This window comes from Schistocerca gregaria, chromosome 6 (genome assembly GCF_023897955.1).
Source record: "Schistocerca gregaria isolate iqSchGreg1 chromosome 6, iqSchGreg1.2, whole genome shotgun sequence".
Lineage (NCBI taxonomy): Eukaryota > Metazoa > Arthropoda > Insecta > Orthoptera > Acrididae > Schistocerca > Schistocerca gregaria.
In genome coordinates, this window is record NC_064925.1 from 30,129,631 (window position 1) to 30,152,202 (window position 22,572).

At 47.6% G+C, this 22,572-nt stretch overlaps 5 non-coding genes across 5 annotated transcripts; all 5 read left to right on the forward strand.

Moving 5' to 3' along the window:
• Positions 1–944: 944 nt before the first annotated feature.
• Trnaa-ugc (transfer RNA alanine (anticodon UGC)) lies at positions 945–1,017 on the forward strand. The gene has a single exon. It is a non-coding gene; the product is annotated as a tRNA-Ala (tRNA).
• A 3,057-nt stretch (positions 1,018–4,074) lies between these two features.
• Positions 4,075–4,147, forward strand: Trnaa-ugc (transfer RNA alanine (anticodon UGC)). Its single transcript has one exon. It is a non-coding gene; the product is annotated as a tRNA-Ala (tRNA).
• A 1,492-nt stretch (positions 4,148–5,639) lies between these two features.
• Trnaa-ugc (transfer RNA alanine (anticodon UGC)) lies at positions 5,640–5,712 on the forward strand. Its single transcript has one exon. It is a non-coding gene; the product is annotated as a tRNA-Ala (tRNA).
• Positions 5,713–7,205: 1,493 nt separating this feature from the next.
• Positions 7,206–7,278, forward strand: Trnaa-ugc (transfer RNA alanine (anticodon UGC)). The gene has a single exon. It is a non-coding gene; the product is annotated as a tRNA-Ala (tRNA).
• Positions 7,279–21,269: 13,991 nt separating this feature from the next.
• On the forward strand, positions 21,270–21,343 carry Trnaa-ugc (transfer RNA alanine (anticodon UGC)). The gene has a single exon. It is a non-coding gene; the product is annotated as a tRNA-Ala (tRNA).
• The last annotated feature ends 1,229 nt before the right edge of the window (positions 21,344–22,572 follow it).

Here is a 22,572-nt window from a genome sequence, read left to right on the forward strand (position 1 = left end):
ATGTGTCTAGGCAGATACAAGAGAACGATTAGCATCCTCAATTGGCAAGCGTGCTGTTATTCGTGCACAGGAAGCACCGTCCTCCAACTCCTACACTTAATTTACAAACAGTACAAGTGTTCCCATAAGATTCTTAAGCCTACGTCGGAAAGGTCTGCCTTACGCCGGGTTCACGTAAATCCCACTGCACATTCCTATTCTTTGCGTGCAGTCGGCTGCTACTGGTGTTGCTAGTTGTGACTTCTGATAACAGATGAAGTAGCAATCAATTCATGGAGTGAGTTGTATGTTTTGCGATAGTCTGTCTCTGACAAGCAAGCACAGGTGACATAGGTGCGAACGCAGGAAGCTTGCAGCCCCTCGCTGCCTGCAGACACCGAGCAGCCACACTAGGAGGGCGGCCTAAGCCGTAGGCGAAATGTGCTCATTCGCTTTGGGGCGACGTCGAACTATAAATGAGGCTGTCACTAGCGTGAGCGTCGTGTAAAGTCGTAAAAGTCGGCTGCATGGGCGAGTGCCATGTTTGGGGAGCGTTTCGTAGTTTGCGCAGTGCAATGGAGACGTGGAAACTTGTTGTGGCCCGGAGTTTTGCAGTTGGACGACAAGAGTGGTACACAGTAGCAAAGAGCGAGGCACTGAGTTTGCATGAACAATGGAGTGCACAATGGGGCTAGAGATGTGCTTGTTACCTCAGGTGCTGTGTGATTGTCGACAAGGAGTGAAAACGGAGCAATTTGTGACCCCCCTTTCAATTTAAGACGTTAAAAACAGACGGAATTTGCATTCGTAATGCCAGAGCATCGAAACTACTTGGAACTCTTGTGTATATGAACGTGTCCGCGCCTTTGTACTCTGGTCCCTTCACCGCTACAAACCAACCAAGGATCGTGTCCGTGCACATCAGAGTCGCAAAGAATGGAGAATAGCGCAGTTTGGTCGCGAATGGGGGCGTAGCTCAGTTGGTAGAGCGTTCGCTTTGCGTGTGAAAGGTCCCGGGTTCAAGCCCCGGCGCCTTCATTTTTTGTGGTCAGTGGATGCAAAGTGTTGATCGCGGCGAACCTAAAGGCACGCAAGATGTTGCAAAGCCCGCGTCACAGACTTGTATGATGCATACTGACGTAAGGAGAGCAAGATGTAAGTGTGGGGAACGGCATTCATCGAGTGCAGATCTGTCATAGGTATCACGGCTTAACGTCATTGAAGTCTAGACAGTGGACAACACGTTCGTCTTACTCAGAGCGGTGTCCGAACTCTATTTTCGACGTGATGCGTGCCACTTCCATAGTGGCCAACTACGATTCAATACAGAATGCACGAAACCTGAAAGACACCCTCACAGATACATAGAGAGTAGTGTTTGTCTGCGGAATAATGGGAGTGCAAGGGTCTGTGACATTGATATTGCAGTATGTAGCACAATTTGTCATGGAGGGGCGTAGCTCAGATGGTAGAGCGCTCGCTTAGCCTGCGAGAGGTACCGAGATAGATACCCAGCGCCTCCAGAATTTTTAACACACCTACATGCGCACCTTGCCATGCAAGTGGAATACTTCACAGCCAGCAGATGTGTCTAGGCAGATACAAGCGAACGATTAGCATCCACAATTGGCAAGTGTGCTGTTATTTGAGCGCAGGAAGCACCCTCCTCCCACTCCTACACTTAATTTACAAACAGTACAAGTGTTCCCATAAGATTCTTAAGCCTACGTCGGAAAGATCTGCCTTACGCCGACTTCACGTAAATCCCACTGCACAATCCTATTCTTTGCGTGCAGTCGGCTGTTACTGGTGTTGCTAGTTGTGACTTCTGATAACAGATGCCGTAGAAATCAATTCATGGAGTGAGTTGTATGTTTTGCGATAGTCTGTCTCTGACAAGCAAGCACAGGTGACATATGTGCGAACACAGGAAGCTTGCAGCCCCTCGCTGCCTACAGTCACTGAGCAGACACACTAGGAGGGCGGCCTAAACCGTAGGCGAAATGTGCTCATTCGCTTTGGGGCGACGTCGAACTATAAATGAGGCTGTCACTAGCGTGAGCGTTGTGTGAAGTCGTAAAAGTCGGCTGCATGGGCGAGGGCCATGTTTGGGGAGCGTTTCGTAGTTTGCGCAGTGCAATGGAGACGTGGAAACTTGTTGTGGCCCGGAGTTTTGCAGTTGGACTACAAGAGTGGTACATAGTAGCATAGAGCAAGGCACTTAGTTTGCATGAACAATGGAGTGCACAATGGGGCTCGAAATGTGCTTGTTACCTCAGGTGCTGTGTGATTGTCGACAAGGAGTGAAAACGGAGCAATTTGTGACCCCCCTTTCAATTTAAGACGTTAAAAACAGACAGAATTTGCATTCGTAAAACCAGAGCATCGAAACTACTTGGAACTCTTGTGTATATGAACGTGTCCGCGCCTTTGTACTCTGGTCCCTTCACCGCTACAAACCAACCAAGCATCGTGTCCGTGCACATCAGAGTTGCAAAGAATGGAGAGTAGCGCAGTTTGGTCGGGCATGGGGGCGTACCTCAGTGGGTAGAGCGTTCGCTTTGCATGTGAAAGGTCAAGGTTTCAAGCGCCGGCGCCTCCATGTTTTGTGGTCAGTGGATGCTAAGTGTTGATCGCGGCGAACCTAAAGGCACGCAAGATGTTGCAAAGCCAGCGTCACAGACTTGTATGATGCGAACTGACGTAAGGAGAGCAAGATGTACTTGTGGAGACCGGCTGTCATCGAGTGCAAATCTGTCTTAGGTATCACGGCTTAACGTCATTGAAGTCTAGACAGTGGACAACACGTTCGTCTCACTCAGAGCGGTGTCCGAACTCTATTTTCGACGTGATGCGTGCCACTTCCATTGTGGCCAACTGCGATTCAATACAGAATGCACGAAACCTGAAAGACACCCTCACAGATACATAGAGAGTAGTGTTTGTCTGCGAAATAATGGGAGTGCAAGGGTCTGTGGCATTGATATTGCTGTAAGTAGCACGATTTATCAGGGAGTTGGTGTAGCTCAGTTGGTGAAGCGCTCGCTTCGCATGCGAGAGGTCCTGGGATAGATACCCAACGCCTCCAGAATTTTTAACACACCTAAATTGCGCACCTTGCCAAGCAAGTGGAATAATTCACAGCCAGCAGATGTGTCTAGGCAGATACAAGCGAACGATTAGCATCCACAATTGGCAAGCGTGCTGTTATTCGTGCGCAGGAAGCACCCTCCTCCCACTCCTACACTTAATTTACAAACAGTACAAGTGTTCCCATAAGATTCTTAAGCCTACGTCGGAAAGATCTGCCTTACGCCAAGTTCACGTAAATCCCACTGCACATTCCTATTCTTTGCGTGCAGTCGGCTGTTACTGGTGTTGCTAGTTGTGACTTCTGATAACAGATGCCGTAGCAATAAATTCATGGAGTGAGTTGTATGTTTTGCGATAGTCTGTCTCTGACAAGCAAGCACAGGTGACATATGTGCGAACACAGGAAGCTTGCAGCCCCTCGCTGCCTGCAGACACTGAGCAGCCACACTAGGAGGGCGGCCTAAGCCGTATGCGAAATGTGCTCATTCGCTTTGGGGCGACGTCGAACTATAAATGAGGCTGTCACTAGCGTGAGCGTTGCGTGAAGTCGTAAAAGTCGGCTGCATGGGCGAGTGCCATGTTTGGGGAGCGTTTCGTAGTTTGCGCAGTGCAATGGAGACGTGGAAACTTGTTGTGGCCCGGAGTTTTGCAGTTGGAGGACAAGAGTGGTACACAGTAGCAAAGAGCGAGGCACTGAGTTTCCATGAACAATGGAGTGCACAATGGGGCTAGAGATGTGCTTGTTACCTCAGGTGCTGTGTGATTGTCGACAAGGAGTGAAAACGGAGCAATTTGTGACCCCCCTTTCAATTTAAGACGTTAAAAACAGACGGAATTTGCATTCGTAATACCAGAGCATCGAAACTACTTGGAACTCTTGTGTATATGAACGTGTCCGCGCCTTTGTACTCTGGTCCCTTCACCGCTACAAACCAACCAAGCATCGTGTCCGTGCACATCAGAGTCGCAAAGAATGGAGAATAGCGCAGTTTGGTCGCGAATGGAAGCGTAGCTCAGTTGGTAGAGCGTTCGCTTTGCGTGTGAAAGGTCCCGGGTTCAAGCCCCGGCGCCTTCATGTTTTGTGGTCAGTGGATGCAAAGTGTTGATCGCGGCGAACCTAAAGGCACGCAAGATGTTGCAAAGCCCACGTCACAGACTTGTATGATGCATACTGACGTAAGGAGAGCAAGATGTATGTGTGGGGACCGGCTGTCATCGAGTGCAGATCTGTCTTAGGTATCACGGCTTAACATCATTGAAGTGTAGAGAGTGGACAACACGTTCGTCTTACTCAGAGCGGTGTCCGAACTCTATTTTCGACGTGATGCGTGCCACTTCCATTGTGGCCAACTACGACTCAATACAGAATGCACGAAACCTGAAAGACACCCTCACAGATACATAGTGAATAGTGTTTGTCTGCGGAGTAATGGGAGTGCAAGGGTCTGTGACATTGATATTGCTGTATGTAGCACAATTTATCATGTAGGGGGCGTAGCTCAGATGGTAGAGCGCTGACTTAGCATGCGAGAGGTATTGGGATCGATACCCAGCGCCTCCAGAATTTTTAACACACCTACATGCGCACCTTGCCATGCAAGTGGAGTAATTCACAGCCAGCAGATGTGTCTAGGCAGATACAAGAGAACGATTAGCATCCTCAATTGGCAAGCGTGCTGTTATTCGTGCACAGGAAGCACCGTCCTCCAACTCCTACACTTAATTTACAAACAGTACAAGTGTTCCCATAAGATTCTTAAGCCTACGTCGGAAAGATCTGCCTTACGCCGGGTTCATGTAAATCCCACTGCACATTCCTATTCTTTGCGTGCAGTCGGCTGCTACTGGTGTTGCTAGTTGTGACTTCTGATAACAGATGAAGTAGCAATCAATTCATGGAGTGAGTTGTATGTTTTGCGATAGTCTGTCTCTGACAAGCAAGCACAGGTGACATAGGTGCGAACGCAGGAAGCTTGCAGCCCCTCGCTGCCTGCAGACACCGAGCAGCCACACTAGGAGGGCGGCCTAAGCCGTAGGCGAAATGTGCTCATTCGCTTTGGGGCGACGTCGAACTATAAATGAGGCTGTCACTAGCGTGAGCGTCGTGTAAAGTCGTAAAAGTCGGCTGCATGGGCGAGGGCCATGTTTGGGGAGCGTTTCGTAGTTTGCGCAGTGCAATGGAGACGTGGAAACTTGTTGTGGCCCGGTGTTTTGCAGTTGGACTACAAGAGTGGTACATAGTAGCATAGAGCAAGGCACTTAGTTTGCATGAACAATGGAGTGCACAATGGGGCTCGAAATGTGCTTGTTACCTCAGGTGCTGTGTGATTGTCGACAAGGAGTGAAAACGGAGCAATTTGTGACCCCCCTTTCAATTTAAGACGTTAAAAACAGACGGAATTTGCATTCGTAATGCCAGAGCATCGAAACTACTTGGAACTCTTGTGTATATGAACGTGTCCGCGCCTTTGTACTCTGGTCCCTTCACCGCTACAAACCAACCAAGGATCGTGTCCGTGCACATCAGAGTCGCAAAGAATGGAGAATAGCGCAGTTTGGTCGCGAATGGGGGCGTAGCTCACTTGGTAGAGCGTTCGCTTTGCGTGTGAAAGGTCCCGGGTTCAAGCCCCGGCGCCTTCATTTTTTGTGGTCAGTGGATGCAAAGTGTTGATCGCGGCGAACCTAAAGGCACGCAAGATGTTGCAAAGCCCGCGTCACAGACTTGTATGATGCATACTGACGTAAGGAGAGCAAGATGTAAGTGTGGGGAACGGCATTCATCGAGTGCAGATCTGTCATAGGTATCACGGCTTAACGTCATTGAAGTCTAGACAGTGGACAACACGTTCGTCTTACTCAGAGCGGTGTCCGAACTCTATTTTCGACGTGATGCGTGCCACTTCCATAGTGGCCAACTACGATTCAATACAGAATGCACGAAACCTGAAAGACACCCTCACAGATACATAGAGAGTAGTGTTTGTCTGCGAAATAATGGGAGTGCAAGGGTCTGTGGCATTGATATTGCTGTAAGTAGCACGATTTATCAGGGAATTGGTGTAGCTCAGTTGGTGAAGCGCTCGCTTCGCATGCGAGAGGTCCTGGGATAGATACCCAACGCCTCCAGAATTTTTAACACACCTAAATTGCGCACCTTGCCATGCAAGTGGAATAATTCACAGCCAGCAGATGTGTCTAGGCAGATACAAGCGAACGATTAGCATCCACAATTGGCAAGCGTGCTGTTATTCGTGCGCAGGAAGCACCCTCCTCCCACTCCTACACTTAATTTACAAACAGTACAAGTGTTCCCATAAGATTCTTAAGCCTACGTCGGAAAGATCTGCCTTACGCCAAGTTCACGTAAATCCCACTGCACATTCCTATTCTTTGCGTGCAGTCGGCTGTTACTGGTGTTGCTAGTTGTGACTTCTGATAACAGATGCCGTAGCAATCAATTCATGGAGTGAGTTGTATGTTTTGCGATAGTCTGTCTCTGACAAGCAAGCACAGGTGACATATGTGCGAACACAGGAAGCTTGCAGCCCCTCGCTGCCTGCAGACACTGAGCAGCCACACTAGGAGGGCGGCCTAAGCCGTATGCGAAATGTGCTCATTCGCTTTGGGGCGACGTCGAACTATAAATGAGGCTGTCACTAGCGTGAGCGTTGCGTGAAGTCGTAAAAGTCGGCTGCATGGGCGAGTGCCATGTTTGGGGAGCGTTTCGTAGTTTGCGCAGTGCAATGGAGACGTGGAAACTTGTTGTGGCCCGGAGTTTTGCAGTTGGAGGACAAGAGTGGTACACAGTAGCAAAGAGCGAGGCACTGAGTTTCCATGAACAATGGAGTGCACAATGGGGCTAGAGATGTGCTTGTTACCTCAGGTGCTGTGTGATTGTCGACAAGGAGTGAAAACGGAGCAATTTGTGACCCCCCTTTCAATTTAAGACGTTAAAAACAGACGGAATTTGCATTCGTAATACCAGAGCATCGAAACTACTTGGAACTCTTGTGTATATGAACGTGTCCGCGCCTTTGTACTCTGGTCCCTTCACCGCTACAAACCAACCAAGCATCGTGTCCGTGCACATCAGAGTCGCAAAGAATGGAGAATAGCGCAGTTTGGTCGCGAATGGAGGCGTAGCTCAGTTGGTAGAGCGTTCGCTTTGCGTGTGAAAGGTCCCGGGTTCAAGCCCCGGCGCCTTCATGTTTTGTGGTCAGTGGATGCAAAGTGTTGATCGCGGCGAACCTAAAGGCACGCAAGATGTTGCAAAGCCCACGTCACAGACTTGTATGATGCATACTGACGTAAGGAGAGCAAGATGTATGTGTGGGGACCGGCTGTCATCGAGTGCAGATCTGTCTTAGGTATCACGGCTTAACATCATTGAAGTCTAGAGAGTGGACAACACGTTCGTCTTACTCAGAGCGGTGTCCGAACTCTATTTTCGACGTGATGCGTGCCACTTCCATTGTGGCCAACTACGACTCAATACAGAATGCACGAAACCTGAAAGACACCCTCACAGATACATAGTGAATAGTGTTTGTCTGCGGAGTAATGGGAGTGCAAGGGTCTGTGACATTGATATTGCTGTATGTAGCACAATTTATCATGTAGGGGGCGTAGCTCAGATGGTAGAGCGCTGACTTAGCATGCGAGAGGTATTGGGATCGATACCCAGCGCCTCCAGAATTTTTAACACACCTACATGCGCACCTTGCCATGCAAGTGGAGTAATTCACAGCCAGCAGATGTGTCTAGGCAGATACAAGAGAACGATTAGCATCCTCAATTGGCAAGCGTGCTGTTATTCGTGCACAGGAAGCACCGTCCTCCAACTCCTACACTTAATTTACAAACAGTACAAGTGTTCCCATAAGATTCTTAAGCCTACGTCGGAAAGATCTGCCTTACGCCGGGTTCATGTAAATCCCACTGCACATTCCTATTCTTTGCGTGCAGTCGGCTGCTACTGGTGTTGCTAGTTGTGACTTCTGATAACAGATGAAGTAGCAATCAATTCATGGAGTGAGTTGTATGTTTTGCGATAGTCTGTCTCTGACAAGCAAGCACAGGTGACATAGGTGCGAACGCAGGAAGCTTGCAGCCCCTCGCTGCCTGCAGACACCGAGCAGCCACACTAGGAGGGCGGCCTAAGCCGTAGGCGAAATGTGCTCATTCGCTTTGGGGCGACGTCGAACTATAAATGAGGCTGTCACTAGCGTGAGCGTCGTGTAAAGTCGTAAAAGTCGGCTGCATGGGCGAGTGCCATGTTTGGGGAGCGTTTCGTAGTTTGCGCAGTGCAATGGGGACGTGGAAACTTGTTGTGGCCCAGTGTTTTGCAGTTGGACGACAAGAGTGGTACACAGTAGCAAAGAGCGAGGCACTGAGTTTGCATGAACAGTGGAGTGCAGAATGGGGCTCGAGATGTGCTTGTTACCTGAGGTGCTGTGTGATTGTCGACAAGGAGTGAAAACGGAGCAATTTGTGACCCCCCTTTCAATTTAAGACGTTAGAAAACAGACGGAATTTGCATTCGTAATACCAGAGCATCGAAACTACTTGGAACTCTTGTGTATATGAACGTGTCCGCGCCTTTGTACTCTGGTCCCTTCAGCGCTGCAAACCAACCAAGCATCGTGTCCGTGCCCATCAGAGTTGTAAAGAATGGAGAAGAGCGCAGTTTGGTCGTGCATGGGGGCCTAGCTCAGTTGGTACAGCGTTCGCTTTGCATGTGAAAAGTCCCGGGTTCAAGCCCCGCCGAGTTCATGTTTTGAGGTCAGTGGATGCAAAGTGTTGATCGCAGAGAACCTAAAGGCACGCAAGATGTTGCAAAGCCTGCGTCACAGACTTGTATGATGCATACTGACGTAAGGACAGCAAGATGTATGTGTGGGGACCGGCTGTCATCGAGTGCAGATCTGTCTTAGGTATCACGGCTTAACGTCATTGAAGCCTAGAGAGTGGACAACACGTTCGTCTTACTCAGAGCGGTGTCCGAACTCTATTTTCGACGTGATGCGTGCCACTTCCATTGTGGCCAACTACGATTCAATACAGAATGCACGAAACCTGAAAGACACCCTCACAGATACATAGAGAGTAGTGTTTGTCTGCGGAATAATGGGCACTGTTTTCTCAGTTACAAATGAAAAATGGTCGAGTGCCTATCGCTACCAAGTTAATAGCGGGGTGCGCAGTGTACGTGTAGACTTGAAAAAGCATATACCTTCGTATGTTGCCATTGGCGGCTGTCGTGCACAGGTAACTTACATTGGTCAACCCCCTACCTGTTCGATCTGCCATTCAACTGAACATCTGCGGATGAACTGTACACGTAGACGTCCATTTCAACTTCCACGGGAAAGTTCTGCAGACGGTAGTGAAAAGCTGGTACCACTATTGAGTGAGGTGGTCGCGGGGACTGTACCACCACCCCGGCAGCCGGAACATGTCAGCGAGGCGGAGGTGCCAATTCAGGTGGAACGCAGTGCCAAAGACATTCGTGGTAGGACGGACGTCGATTCGGCACCGTCATCCTCACCGGGGCAATTACCGCTGGATACCAACGATGCGCCAGCCACCTCTGAAACTAAGCCGTGTGAGATACAGGAGCGGGTGCAGATCAGTTTGCCTGAACCACCCCTATCGGTAGAGACTGTAGCAGACACGAAGAAAGGCCGCCGAAGGAGAAGCAAAGGGAATAGTAGCAAAGAGGAAAAGTCGAATGATTTAGGACCCGTACACATGTCAGAAAGTGGCAGCGAGACTGAACCTCAATCTTCTTGCTCCGTGCGCTGCGAGGACACCGCGAGGCAAGAACGCATTCATGAACAAACCAAACACCTGAAGGCACTACTGAGCGCTGAAAGGGATCAGAGCACCGTAACGGCCAAGAGGAAGAGCGAGCAGAGCAGCGAGCAGCTGCAGCAGCGCTCCCGCAGGAACTCGCTGACGTCAGTCGCAGCCCCGCGTGGTGGCCAGGCGGATGCGACCACGTTGACGGACTCAGCCGGCGGTGGCGGGCAGGGCGGCGCGCGCACCGCGCTGCACCCCGACTGCAATGAACCGTGGTGGCACCAGAACGAGGAGATGCAGCAGTAGCTGCTCTCGCGCATGACCATCGCGCTGCGACCTTCCCCTCCCTGACCCGTTGTTGGTTTTGACATTTCGTTTCGTACTCCAAACGTTACCAACGAGTTTGCTTCAAAGCCGGAGAGAAGGACGATGCGAAACTCACAGCTCATTGTCCTCTGAACCATCATGGGTGACAGCCAAACCTACAACATTACCACACTTAACGTCAATAGAATTCAAAGTGCGGTGAAACTGCGTTCGCTCAATGATTTCTTGTATGGTACCAGCGTTGACATTGCCCTCCTACAGGAGGTAGTCACAGCCTTAGAAGTGCCCGGTTACGTTCTTATTGATAACATCAATCTTCAGGATGCTGTAGGCACTGCCATCCTTCTGCGCGACGGTATACCCTTTACGGAAGTGCAGCGGCTAACCAGTGGTCGTGGCATTTCTCTTCGAGTGGATGGTGTGCAGATTGTTAACGTGTACGCCCCCTCAGGTAGCACTCATAAGAGAGATCGTTCAAAATTTTATAAAACCGAGGTTCCCATTCTTCTTAGTGGTTATCGTGAACATCTCATCCTTGGTGGTGACTTCATTTGTGTGCTCAACGACAGAGACCAAACTCCTAACACGAACAGATGTATCGAACTTGAACATTTAATTCATGGCATGCGTCTTCACGATACATGGGAACAACTGCGCGGTGAACGGGTAGCGTACACCTTTGTAACCAGTCATTCTGCCAGTCGGCTGGATAGGATCTATGTGTCCGATGCCCTCCAGCGACACACCTTGAACTGTGACATAGCTCCTGTCAATATCTCCGACCATTGTGCATATCAGTGTTACCTCAACCTACACCGCCAGCCAATTTACCGCAGGAAGGGCTACTGGAAATTGAATGTCAGCCTTCTGCAGGATGCCCAACTTGAAGAGGAGGTGAACGTAACGTGGCAACAGCTCCAGCGGCACCGACGTCGTTACGCTAGCGTTCTACAGTGGTGGATTCAGTGTGCTAAGCCTAAATTACGCCTGACCGTCATGAGCTACGCCCGACAAAAAAGCTTTTGGCAGAAACAGACTATTGAATTTTATTATCGCTGTTTGAGAGAACTGTACAGTCGCACTAACAATCCTTCTGGAGACATCGACGTAAAGATCAAACGATATAAAGCGAAAATCACGGCGATACAACGCCAACGAATGCATGGCATCATCGTGCGAGCCCACCCTAAGGACGTTGCCGCCGAAGAACGGGCCTCTCTGTATCACATCCTGAGAACGACGAAACGGTGTAAAGCCATGTTGATTGAAGCCGTCGTTGATGACGCTGAGAATGCCATCACGAAGCAACGTGACATCATCTCGCACGTCTACGACTATTATAGTCAACTTTACAAGAAGCAACTCGTTGTTGAACACTCGTGCGAGGATTTTCTTAGGACCTTGAGCTGTCGCTTGTCACAACAGGATAATGCAAAGTTGGAATCTGTTTTCACACAGGACGAAATCCGACTGGCGGTTCACAGTGCATAGAAAAGGAAATCACCAGGACCTGATGGTCTCAGCGCTGAGTTTTACCAGCGATACTGGAACGTCCTCGGTCCGACACTCCTCGAGATAGCGAATGAACTCTGGCGCCTGGAAGTCATACCCAAAGCATTTACGGAAGGTATCATCCTGCCCTTACCGAAAAAAGGGAACAGCAGGAAGGTCGAAAACATGCGACCCATCACACTCCTGAATGCCGAATTCAAAATCATCACCAGATCGATTAAGCTAAGGATGCAAACCGTTATGTACAAGGTTTTAGGCAGTTACCAGTACAGTGCAGTGCAAGGTCGAAGTGCAATCTCAGCTGCCTGCGATTTGAGGGACATCATCTGTTCATATGCTGAAACTAAAGGACAGGGCGCTCTGATCTTTCTAGATTTTGAGAAGGCTTATGACCGTGTACCTCATAATTTCCTCTTTCAAAGCATGAAGAAACTAGGATTTGGACCTCAACTCATAGAATTAATTCGCAAACTTACTACAAACGCCTCTTCACGGATTCTCATTAATGACCATTTTACAAAAGAAGTTTCCATCGAGCAGTCCATCCGCCAAGGATGTCCTCTCTCAATGATTTTGTACGCCATTGCAGTAGAGCCGCTCCTGAACAACTTAGTGCATAGCGGGATCGGGCTTAGCGTCGAGTCTGTCACTATCCCATGCACTGCGTATGCTGACGATATATGCGTAACTGTGTCATCGTCGCAATAACTTCTGTCAGCAGCAACTCTTCTACAAACATTCACGTTTCTTTCAGGAGCAACACTCAATAGAACTAAAACCACAGTTTTGCAGATCGGTGGCGGTATCGGAGACATATCCCATGTTACCTGGTGCAAGGTAAAGGATTCTCACACAACCCTCGGTGTTACTTTTGAAGCCAAACCAGACAAATTCCTGACGAAGAACTGGTCACACATGCTTCATAAATTACGTGCTGCTTTGATGCTTCACTCCGACCGTGACTTGAACATAGTACAGAAAGTTAAGACCATCGAGATCGCCATTACGAGCAAGATGAATTATTTGGCGCAAATTCTTACAATCTCCGACCACCTAGCCAAGAGTATACAATTAGCGTTATGTTGGTTTATTTTTAGGGGGCATATTTTCAAAGTTCAATTCGATACCTTAACCTTAACTTCGTCCAAAGGTGGCCTTAACCTCATTAAAGTACACAAAAAATGTGTCACCCTGCACCTAAATCGCATCAGGAAGGAGTTTCGTACCCGGAGGACCAGTCTCATCAGAAACCTCATTCAGCGGTGGAAACCTCATAGCTTGGACCCACCCGTTAATATCGCCGGCATTCCACTTTCTTACCGACATGTGCGACTATATTACATGGAAATGAGCTACGTTCGACACAACATCGTCGATACCGGAAGCCTGACGAACAGGAAGCTTTATGACCTTCTCATGACAACAAACCACAGGAATCGTCTCGAAGAAAAATATCCACATACACATTGGAGTATAATATGGCGGAATGTGCACAACGACATGTTACCATCACGCGTCATAGCAGACTGGTATCTCACAGTCAACGATAAAGTAGCAACGAATGAAAAGCTACATAAAATAGGCCTTCAACCAACGCCCAACTGTGACGCATGCGGAAGAGTCGATACGCTCCTTCATAGGTTCACTTGCGGACAGGCAGAAGAAATTACAACATTTCTTCTTCAACGATTGTCAGTGATAGACCGTACGACGCCCAGTGGTGTAGAACTTTTAGAGATCACTCAGCCACAAAAACTGAGGTATCCACGAGCAAAAAACAACGCTACAACGTGGATCATGGGCCACACAGCATCGTTTATTATACAGAATAGGCATGCTAATTTTCTAGACTATTATTCTTACACAGAAATTGAACACTTTAAAATAAGCCAACATTGTGACTATAGGAGGATATTTGGAAATATGCTGAAAATCATAATTAACGGTTAAATGCTTCAAATACAATATTTGGATAGTAGAGGTTGCCAGTTGCCTGTATGTATGAATCCTATTTGCTTCCTGGGACTTTATTTCTTGCCGGAATTTTACGATACTATTCAGATGCTAACCAATGCAGAAGGCATTTTTTTTCCTTCCCATTTTCCTCTCAACATTTTCCTCTCTCGCAAAGCGGCTGAGCAACTTTCCTTTCGACAATGATGTGATAGTCTTTTGTGCACCTCAAGAAGACATTTCCTTTCTTTTCTTATATTGCGCAACGGCAGCCTACAACTCATAAATACTATGTTCATTCTATTTTCATTACGAATCGAAGTACATGATTATTTTTCACTTCCTTAAAAAAAAAAATATATAAAAATAAAAATAAAAAAAAAATTGGTAGAGCACTTGCCCGCGCAAAAAAAACGGGTAACGGAAAAAAAAGAAAAAAGTAAAAAACAATTAAAAAAAGAAAAAAGTAAAAAAAAGAATAATAATAATAAAAAATATGGATAGAGCGTCTAAAAAAAAGTTGGTAGAGCGTTCGCTTTGCATGTGAAAGGTCCCGGGTTCTAGCCCCGGTGCCTCCATGTTTAGTGGTCAGTGGATGCTAAGTGTTGATCGCGGCGAACCTAAAGGCAGGCAAGATGTTGCAAAGCCAGCTTCACAGACTTGTATGATGCATACTGACGTAAGGACAGCAACATGTATGTGTGGGGACCGGCTGTCATCGAGTGCAGATCTGTCTTAGGTATCACGGCTTAACGTCATTGAAGCCTAGAGAGTGGACAACACGTTCGTCTTACTCAGAGCGGTGTCCGAACTCTATTTTCGACGTGATGCGTGCCACTTCCATTGTGGCCAACTACGATTCAATACAGAATGCACGAAACCTGAAAGACACCCTCACAGATACATAGAGAGTAGTGTTTGTCTGCGGAATAATGGGAGTGCAAGGGTCTGTGACATTGATATTGCTGTATGTAGCACAATTTATCATGGAGGGGGCGTAGCTCAGATCAGTTCCGCTTGAGACGCGACAGCGATCGGACGTGCTGTGTATTCGATCCGCCGTTACCCGCGGGTTGTGAATATTTACCTTCTGTGTGTGACGTTTCTTTGTCTTCTGTTTTTCGTTGTTTCTTTGCCTTAGTGTTTGTTTTGTGTCTTGCGTTGTATTGCGGCTTTTGCCGCATTAATTAAGTGTTATGGCTTCCCGGTTGTTTCCGCGGAAGTGTACTCTTAGTTTTCAGTTTAACAAGGCTACCAGGAATGTCCAACCGACATCGTTGGAAATTCACGAATGGATTGTGGACACGATTGGCATTACATCGGACCAGGTACATACGGCGTATTTTGATACAGAAATATACTGCTTTTTTGTGAAATTGTTGAACCCGGTTTTGCTGGATAAGATATTACTTAAACATGGTGAGCAAGTGTCGTTCCGTCATGGGGATGGTTCTGTTAGCAGTGTTACTGTCTCAAATGGTGAAATTACGTATACCACAGTTCGGGTTTATAACTTACCCCCTGAAGTTGACAACAGCTATCTTAAGGAAGCTTTGCTTGGTTATGGTACTGTTCGGTCAATTCGAAATGAACGTTGGTCTGCACAACATAAGCTGCAATGTTATAATGGTGTCAGATCAGTTGAAATGCATATTAAGTCTAATATACCGTCCCATCTGGTTGTATGTGGTTATCGTGTACATCTTACTTATGAGGGGCAGCTTGGTACATGTTTCCTATGTAATGAACATGGTAATGTTCGAGCTAATTGCCCTAAGCGGGTATTTGTGCTTAAAAATGGCCTAGCACAGCGCCGCAAATTAACGGTTGCCGATCTTGTGCCAGCAGCTTCCTCCACTGTTTCCTATCTGCCTCCTGCAGTAGCTTCTTCACAACAGGTGTCACCCTCCCCTGATGCAGGTTTTCCTCCGCTACCCACTCACCCAGACGTATCGGCTGCTCCTATACCGATTCCGTCTGTTTCCAACAACAAACGCCGTCGTGCTAGTGATACCGGTAGCACTGATGACGAAGCTGCTGTTTCGCAGCCGGTTTGCGAATCTGATGAGAGAATTCCAGAATCTCCCATGCCTGTTTCGGAATCTGTTCCCGCTGTGTCTCCTGCTTTGCCTGATGACGTCAAACTTGCTGCCATGCCGTCGGCGCAAGAGCCACAACATTCGGTCGAGGTGTTGTTGACATCCCCACCGCCACAGGCATCACAACATGTTGACGACACTTCGGTGGAGACGGCTGTTTGTCGGAAAACCGCTCCTAGACCTGCGCGCTCCGCATCAGCAGACTCCAAACCTATCTTACCACCTCCTACACTTCCACTACCTACACATTCTGAAACCGGTGCCGATGTTCCTGATGCAGTTTTCTCCTTGATGGCTCCTCCTTCTGACTCCTCTCGCCCTGCTAATCCTTCGGACGCTTTGGTTGACGTGCCTGATCTCGAACCCCCCACTCCGCCTGCTCTTGAATCTGGTGTGCATCAGATACGTCGTCGGGTGAAAGTGCCCCCAATCTCCACGCGGTGCGGAAAAAACATAAGCATGCGAAGGACGACTCTGATTCCGTTGATTCTGGACAATCACCCTCTGCGATGTCTGATGTTGATGATATGGATGTAGTTGCTTCTAGTGTGGTGTAATTTGGGTTCATTTCCCATTTTTTGGTAGATGTTGCAGGCGTACACGTTTATTACCTTAAATATAAATGGCATTCAATCTTCTCTGAAGTTAGCGTCTCTGCAGCAGTTTATTTATGACTCTGCAGCTGATATTGTTTTCCTGCAGGAAGTCTCCGTTGCACACCTGTTTGTTCCTGGTTTTCGCACTATTATAAATTTTGCACCTGAGTTTTCTGCAGGTACTGCTTTCCTAATTCGTGACGGTATCCCCGTTACCGAAATTGAGCTTTTAGACTCGGGACGGGGCATTGGTTGTTATTTGACACGACCTTGGTTAACATTTACGCCCCCTCTGGTTCTAGCAAGCGGCAGGAAAGGTCTCGTTTTTATAAAGAGGATCTGATTTACCTTTTACGAAAAAATCCTGCGACCTTGATATTGGGGGGCGATTTTAATTGTGTGTTACAAGCTAAAGACCAATCCCCTCATTTTAATTATTGTTTCGAGCTACATTCTCTTGTACGTCAATTACGACTACGCGATGCGTGGGAGGTTAAACACCCCACCTTAGTTAAATTTACATTTTTTACTGCCACCTCAAGTAGTCGACTTGACCGATTGTATATTTCTGATCCCCTTAGTGTTTCTGTTTTAGATGTAGATGTTATTCCAGCCAGTTTTACGGATCATTGTGCCCTTGCTGTTATAATTAATTTGGAGCGTCAACCTCTTAAACTTTATAGGCCGCTGTGGAAATTAAATGTCTCCTTGCTCGATGACCCTGACATCGAACCTCTAATACAGACGGCGTGGGACATTTGTTTACGTTCTCTGCGATACTATCCGTCTAAGCTTCACTGGTGGATCCACTGTGTGAAGCCAGAACTACGTCGCACTTTAATGTCCTACAGTTATAATAGAGCGCGAGATCAGAAACTGACTTTTGAGTATTACTATTCGGTGCTTCGCGAACTTTATGATAATTCTACAATGACATGTGCCCACCTTTCTGAGATTCGGAAAATTAAGGCCAAGCTTCTTAGTATTAAGCGGCTTCAGATGGAAGGATTGAAGATTAAATCTAAACCACCGTCCACGTTAGCACATGAAATGACTTCTATGTACCATCTGTTTCGTCACCACAAGAACCGTCGACGTGTATTGATTGACGGCCTTATGGCAGCTGATGGTCGCCGGCTTACCTTACAGAATCAAATAACCCATGAAATTACCTGCTACTATGAGACGTTATATACTGCGGCTGATTCTGATCCGATTGATGTTGACGAGATTTTAACTGCTATCCCATCAGTTTTAACAGAGGACCATAATGCGAAATTTTTAGCTTCTTTTACTGCAGACGAAATTTCAGCTTTCATTGCTTGTTCAGCATCTCACAAATCTCCTGGTCCTGATGGCCTACCTAAGGAGTTTTTTGTTCGCTTTTGGCCTATTATAGGGCCTGTTTTTACGGATATTGTGAATGAAATCTTGAATGGTGGCACAATTCCAGCCGATTTCAAGAGAGGTACGGTTGTCCTGATACCTAAATCTGCTGGTTTGAAGACAGCTAGTGACTTTCGTCCTTTAACCCTTTTAAATTTTGACTATAAGACGGCCGCTAGGGCTGTTAATGCACGTCTATCCCTTTTGCTTACACCTGTGATACCTCCTTGTCAAAGCTGATTTCCAGGGCGCTCCATATTGACGTCTCTGGCGGGGTATCGTGATGTCGTGTCGATTGTCGCTGTCACCAATATTTCCTGTGCGCTTTTATTTGTTGATTTTAGTAAGGCGTTTGATCGTGTGTCCCATTCGTTTTTAGAGCTTCTGCTGCGCCGGCTCGGTTTTAATGAACAGGCGCTGCTGGTACTTAAGAATATGACGACTGGCATTTCTGCTAAGATTGACATTAATGGCCAGCTAACAAAGGTCATTGATATTCAACGTGGCTTCCCGCAAGGTAGTCCTTTATCCATGACCCTTTATGCTCTCTCCCTTCAACCACTTCTCACACGTCTCAACTCGACACTTCGTAGTCTTACGATCTCTGGGGTTACCCAGACGGCAACAGCTTATGCTGATGATTTGGTTGTTTTGCTTCGTTCCACCGCAGAAGTGCCGCAGTTGAAAATGGAACTCGATAAATTTTCTGCGGCCTCAGGTTCTCGTATCAATCCCCGTAAAAGCAAGCTCCTGAATTTGCGGGGCTTTGAACGTGTGGTTGTTCCGTGGGTTACAGCTGTTGAACACCATACACATTTAGGTATCTATCTTGAACGTTGTCCTCTTCGGATGGCTGCAAAAAATTGGCAAGTGGCCATTTCCAAGCTGCAAGGTGTTTTATTAGAACACTCATGGCGTTCGATACCGCTACTGCAAAAAAAGCGTCTATTAGACACTTATGTTTTATGTAAAGTATATTACGTTGCTCAGTTGTTTCCGCTTCCCCGAATGCAGGGTGCAAAAATGGTCCAGCTTATTAACAGATATATTTGGCGGGGGCATATTTTTAAATTACGTTGTGATGTTCTTACGAAGCCGCGTTTTGAGGGTGGCTTGTCGTTCACCGATGTCCGTGTCAAGGCTGCTGTCCTTTATGTTAAGCGAACCCTCCATCTTTTATTATCTGAGTCCCCAACTGTTACATCGCGATTATTCCATGTCGTTCGTCCTGCGAGCTTGTCACCGCCCATTAACGTTGGGCCTCTAAATGCGAAGCTACGGCATGTTCGGGACTTCTACATTGAGATTAGTTACCTAGATCTCCACTTACAACGTCGTCCTGTTATTACTACGCTAACCCTGCTTGACAAATGGCACCGGTCTTCTTCTCCCAACCCGATTGTTTTGCATTATCCCAGTTTTAATTGGCGTAACATATGGACGAATATTAGCTTACCCGTTCATTCAGCAACTGTTGCCTCCCTATGGTATAAGGTAGTTAATCAGCTGATTCCTACGAACGAACGCCTTCATCGTATAGGTTTATGTGTCTCTCCGCTTTGTCAAACGTGTGGTTGTGTTGATACACTCCAACACCGATTTACCTGCGCTGACCGTCATCGCATGTGGCACTGGCTGCGCCGACAATTGGCTTTACTCACCAGGAGCTCCGAATCGGCATTTAAGACTGATATTCTCTGCTGGCCGGACACGGTTTTTTATCCCCGGACCAAGAACAACACCGTTATGTGGCTTCTTGGCCGTTACATTTTTGCAGTGGTTGATGATCATGGTTTTACCGATTTTATTTCGTTTACTGGTTACATGCTTCATGAGTACTGGACGCAAAAGTCTTTCCCACACCTTAAGAGGGACTTTGCGAATGTGCTTACTATTGTTTTCGAAAAGCAGGGAGTTGGTTAAGTTTCAATTTCTATTGATCGCTCCTGCGCCTGAATCATTAATGGAACCGGTATAGGGGCATACTGAGCTAACTTCATGACAAGGAAGACATTCTAGTTCTTAGGTACAATCTTGGCAGGAAGGCAAAATAACTGTTTGGATAGACAACGCTTCATAAGTCCCGTGTTAACATATAAATATCATAAGACTCCGAACCAAAGACAATTACAACGTACTGGTGACACTGTGCTACGGTGCAGGGAGGAGGAGACGTCATGGCCAGGCCTCGGGATACGACCCCTGCCCAACGCGCCTCCACCTACCTGCCCTGGGTCATTACAAAAGAAAACAAAAGCAAAAAAAAAAAAAAATGGATAAGGCGTCGGACTTCGGATCTGAAGATTACAGGTTCGAATGCTGTCAAAATTAAAAAAAAAAAAAAAAAAAAGTGGTAGAGCACTGCTCTAACAAACCAGGCGTCGTAAGTTCCATCCTCACAGGAGAAAGATGAATTTTGGAAATCAGTTGCGCGTTGTGGCCGTATAGCAAGAAAACAAAAATGGTAGAGCGCTCGCTTAGCACGCGAGAGGTACTGGGATCGATACCCAGCGCCTCCAGAATTTTTAACACACATACATGCGCACCTTGCCATGCAAGTGGAGTAATTCACAGCCAGCAGATGTGTCTAGGCAGATACAAGAGAACGATTAGCATCCACAATTGGCAAGCGTGCTGTTATTCGTGCGCAGGAAGCACCCTCCTCCAACTCCTACACTTAATTTACAAACAGTACAAGTGTTCCCATAAGATTCTTAAGCCTACGTCGGAAAGATCTGCCTTACGCCGGGTTCACGTAAATCCCACTGCACATTCCTATTCTTTGCGTGCAGTCGGCTGCTACTGGTGTTGCTAGTTGTGACTTCTGATAACAGATGCCGTAGCAATTAATTCATGGAGTGAGTTGTATGTTTTGCGATAGTCTGTCTCTGACAAGCAAGCACAGGTTACATAGGTGCGAACGCAGGAAGCTTGCAGCCCCTCGCTGCCTGTAGACACCGAGCAGCCACACTAGGAGGGCGGCCTAAGCCGTAGGCGAAATGTGCTCATTCGCTTTGGGGCGACGTCGAACTATAAATGAGGCTGTCACTAGCGTGAGCGTCGTGTAAAGTCGTAAAAGTCGGCTGCATGGGCGAGTGCCATGTTTGGAGAGCGTTTCGTAGTTTGCGCAGTGCAATGGAGACGTGGAAACTTGTTGTGGCCCAGTGTTTTGCAGTTGGACGACAAGAGTGGTACACAGTAGCAAAGAGCGAGGCACTGAGTTTGCATGAACAGTGGAGTGCAGAATGGGGCTCGAGATGTGCTTGTTACCTGAGGTGCTGTGTGATTGTCGACAAGATGTGAAAACGGAGATTTGTGACCCCCCTTTCAATTTCAGACGTTAAAAACAGACGGAATTTGCATTCGTAATACCAGAGCATCGAAACTACTTGGAACTCTTGTGTATATGAACGTGTCCGCGCCTTTGTACTCTGGTCCCTTCACCGCTACAAACCAACCAAGCATCGTGTCCGTGCACATCAGAGTCGCAAGGAATGGAGAATAGCGCAGTTTGGTCGCGGATGGGGGTCGTAGCTCAGTTGGTAGAGCGTTCGCTTTGCATGTGAAAGGTCCCGGGTTCAAGAACCGGCGCCTCCATGTTTTGTGGTCAGTGGATGCCAAGTGTTGATCGCGGCGAACCTAAAGGCACGCAAGATGTTGCAAAGCCAGCGTCACAGACTTGTATGATGCATCCTGACGTAAGGAGAGCAAGGTGTATGTGTGGGGACCGGCTGTCATCGAGTGCAGATCTGTCTTAGGTATCACGGCTTAACGTCATTGAAGTCTAGAGAGTGGACAACACGTTCGTCTTACTCAGAGCGGTGTCCGAACTCTATTTTCGACGTGATGCGTGCCACTTCCATTGTGGCCAACTACGATTCAATACAGAATGCACGAAACCTGAAAGACACCCTCACAGATACATAGAGAGTAGTGTTTGTCTGCGGAATAATGGGAGTGCAAGGGTCTGTGACATTGATATTGCTGTATGTAGCACATTTTATCATGGAGGGGGCGTAGCTCACATGGTAGAGGGCTGGCTTAGCATGCGAGAGGTACTGGGATCGATACCCAGCGCCTTCAGAATTTTTAACACACCTACATGCGCACCTTGCCATGCAAGTGGTGTAATTCACAGCCAGCAGATGTGTCTAGGCAGATACAAGAGAACGATTAGCATCCACAATTGGCAAGCGTGCTGTTATTCGTGCGCAGGAAGCACCTTCCTCCAACTCCTACACTTAATTTACAAACAGTACAAGTGTTCCCATAAGATTCTTAAGCCTACGTCGGAAAGATCTGCCTTACGCCGGGTTCACGTAAATCCCACTGCACATTCCTATTCGATGCGTGCAGTCGGCTGCTACTGGTGTTGCTAGTTGTGACTTCTGATAACAGATGCCGTAGCAATCAATTCATGGAGTGAGTTGTATGTTTTGCTATAGTCTGTCTCTGACAAGCAAGCACAGGTGACATAGGTGCGAACGCAGGAAGCTTGCAGCCCCTCGCTGCCTGCAGACACCGAGCAGCCACACTAGGAGGGCGGCCTAAGCCATAGGCGAAATGTGCTCATTCGCTTTGGGGCGACGTCGAACTATAAATGAGGCTGTCACTAGCGTGAGCGTCGTGTAAAGTCGTAAAAGTCGGCTGCATGGGCGAGTGCCATGTTTGGGGAGCGTTTCGTAGTTTGCGCAGTGCAATGGAGACGTGGAAACTTGTTGTGGCCCAGTGTTTTGCAGTTGGACGACAAGAGTGGTACACAGTAGCAAAGAGCGAGGCACTGAGTTTGCATGAACAGTGGAGTGCACAATGGGGCTCGAAATGTG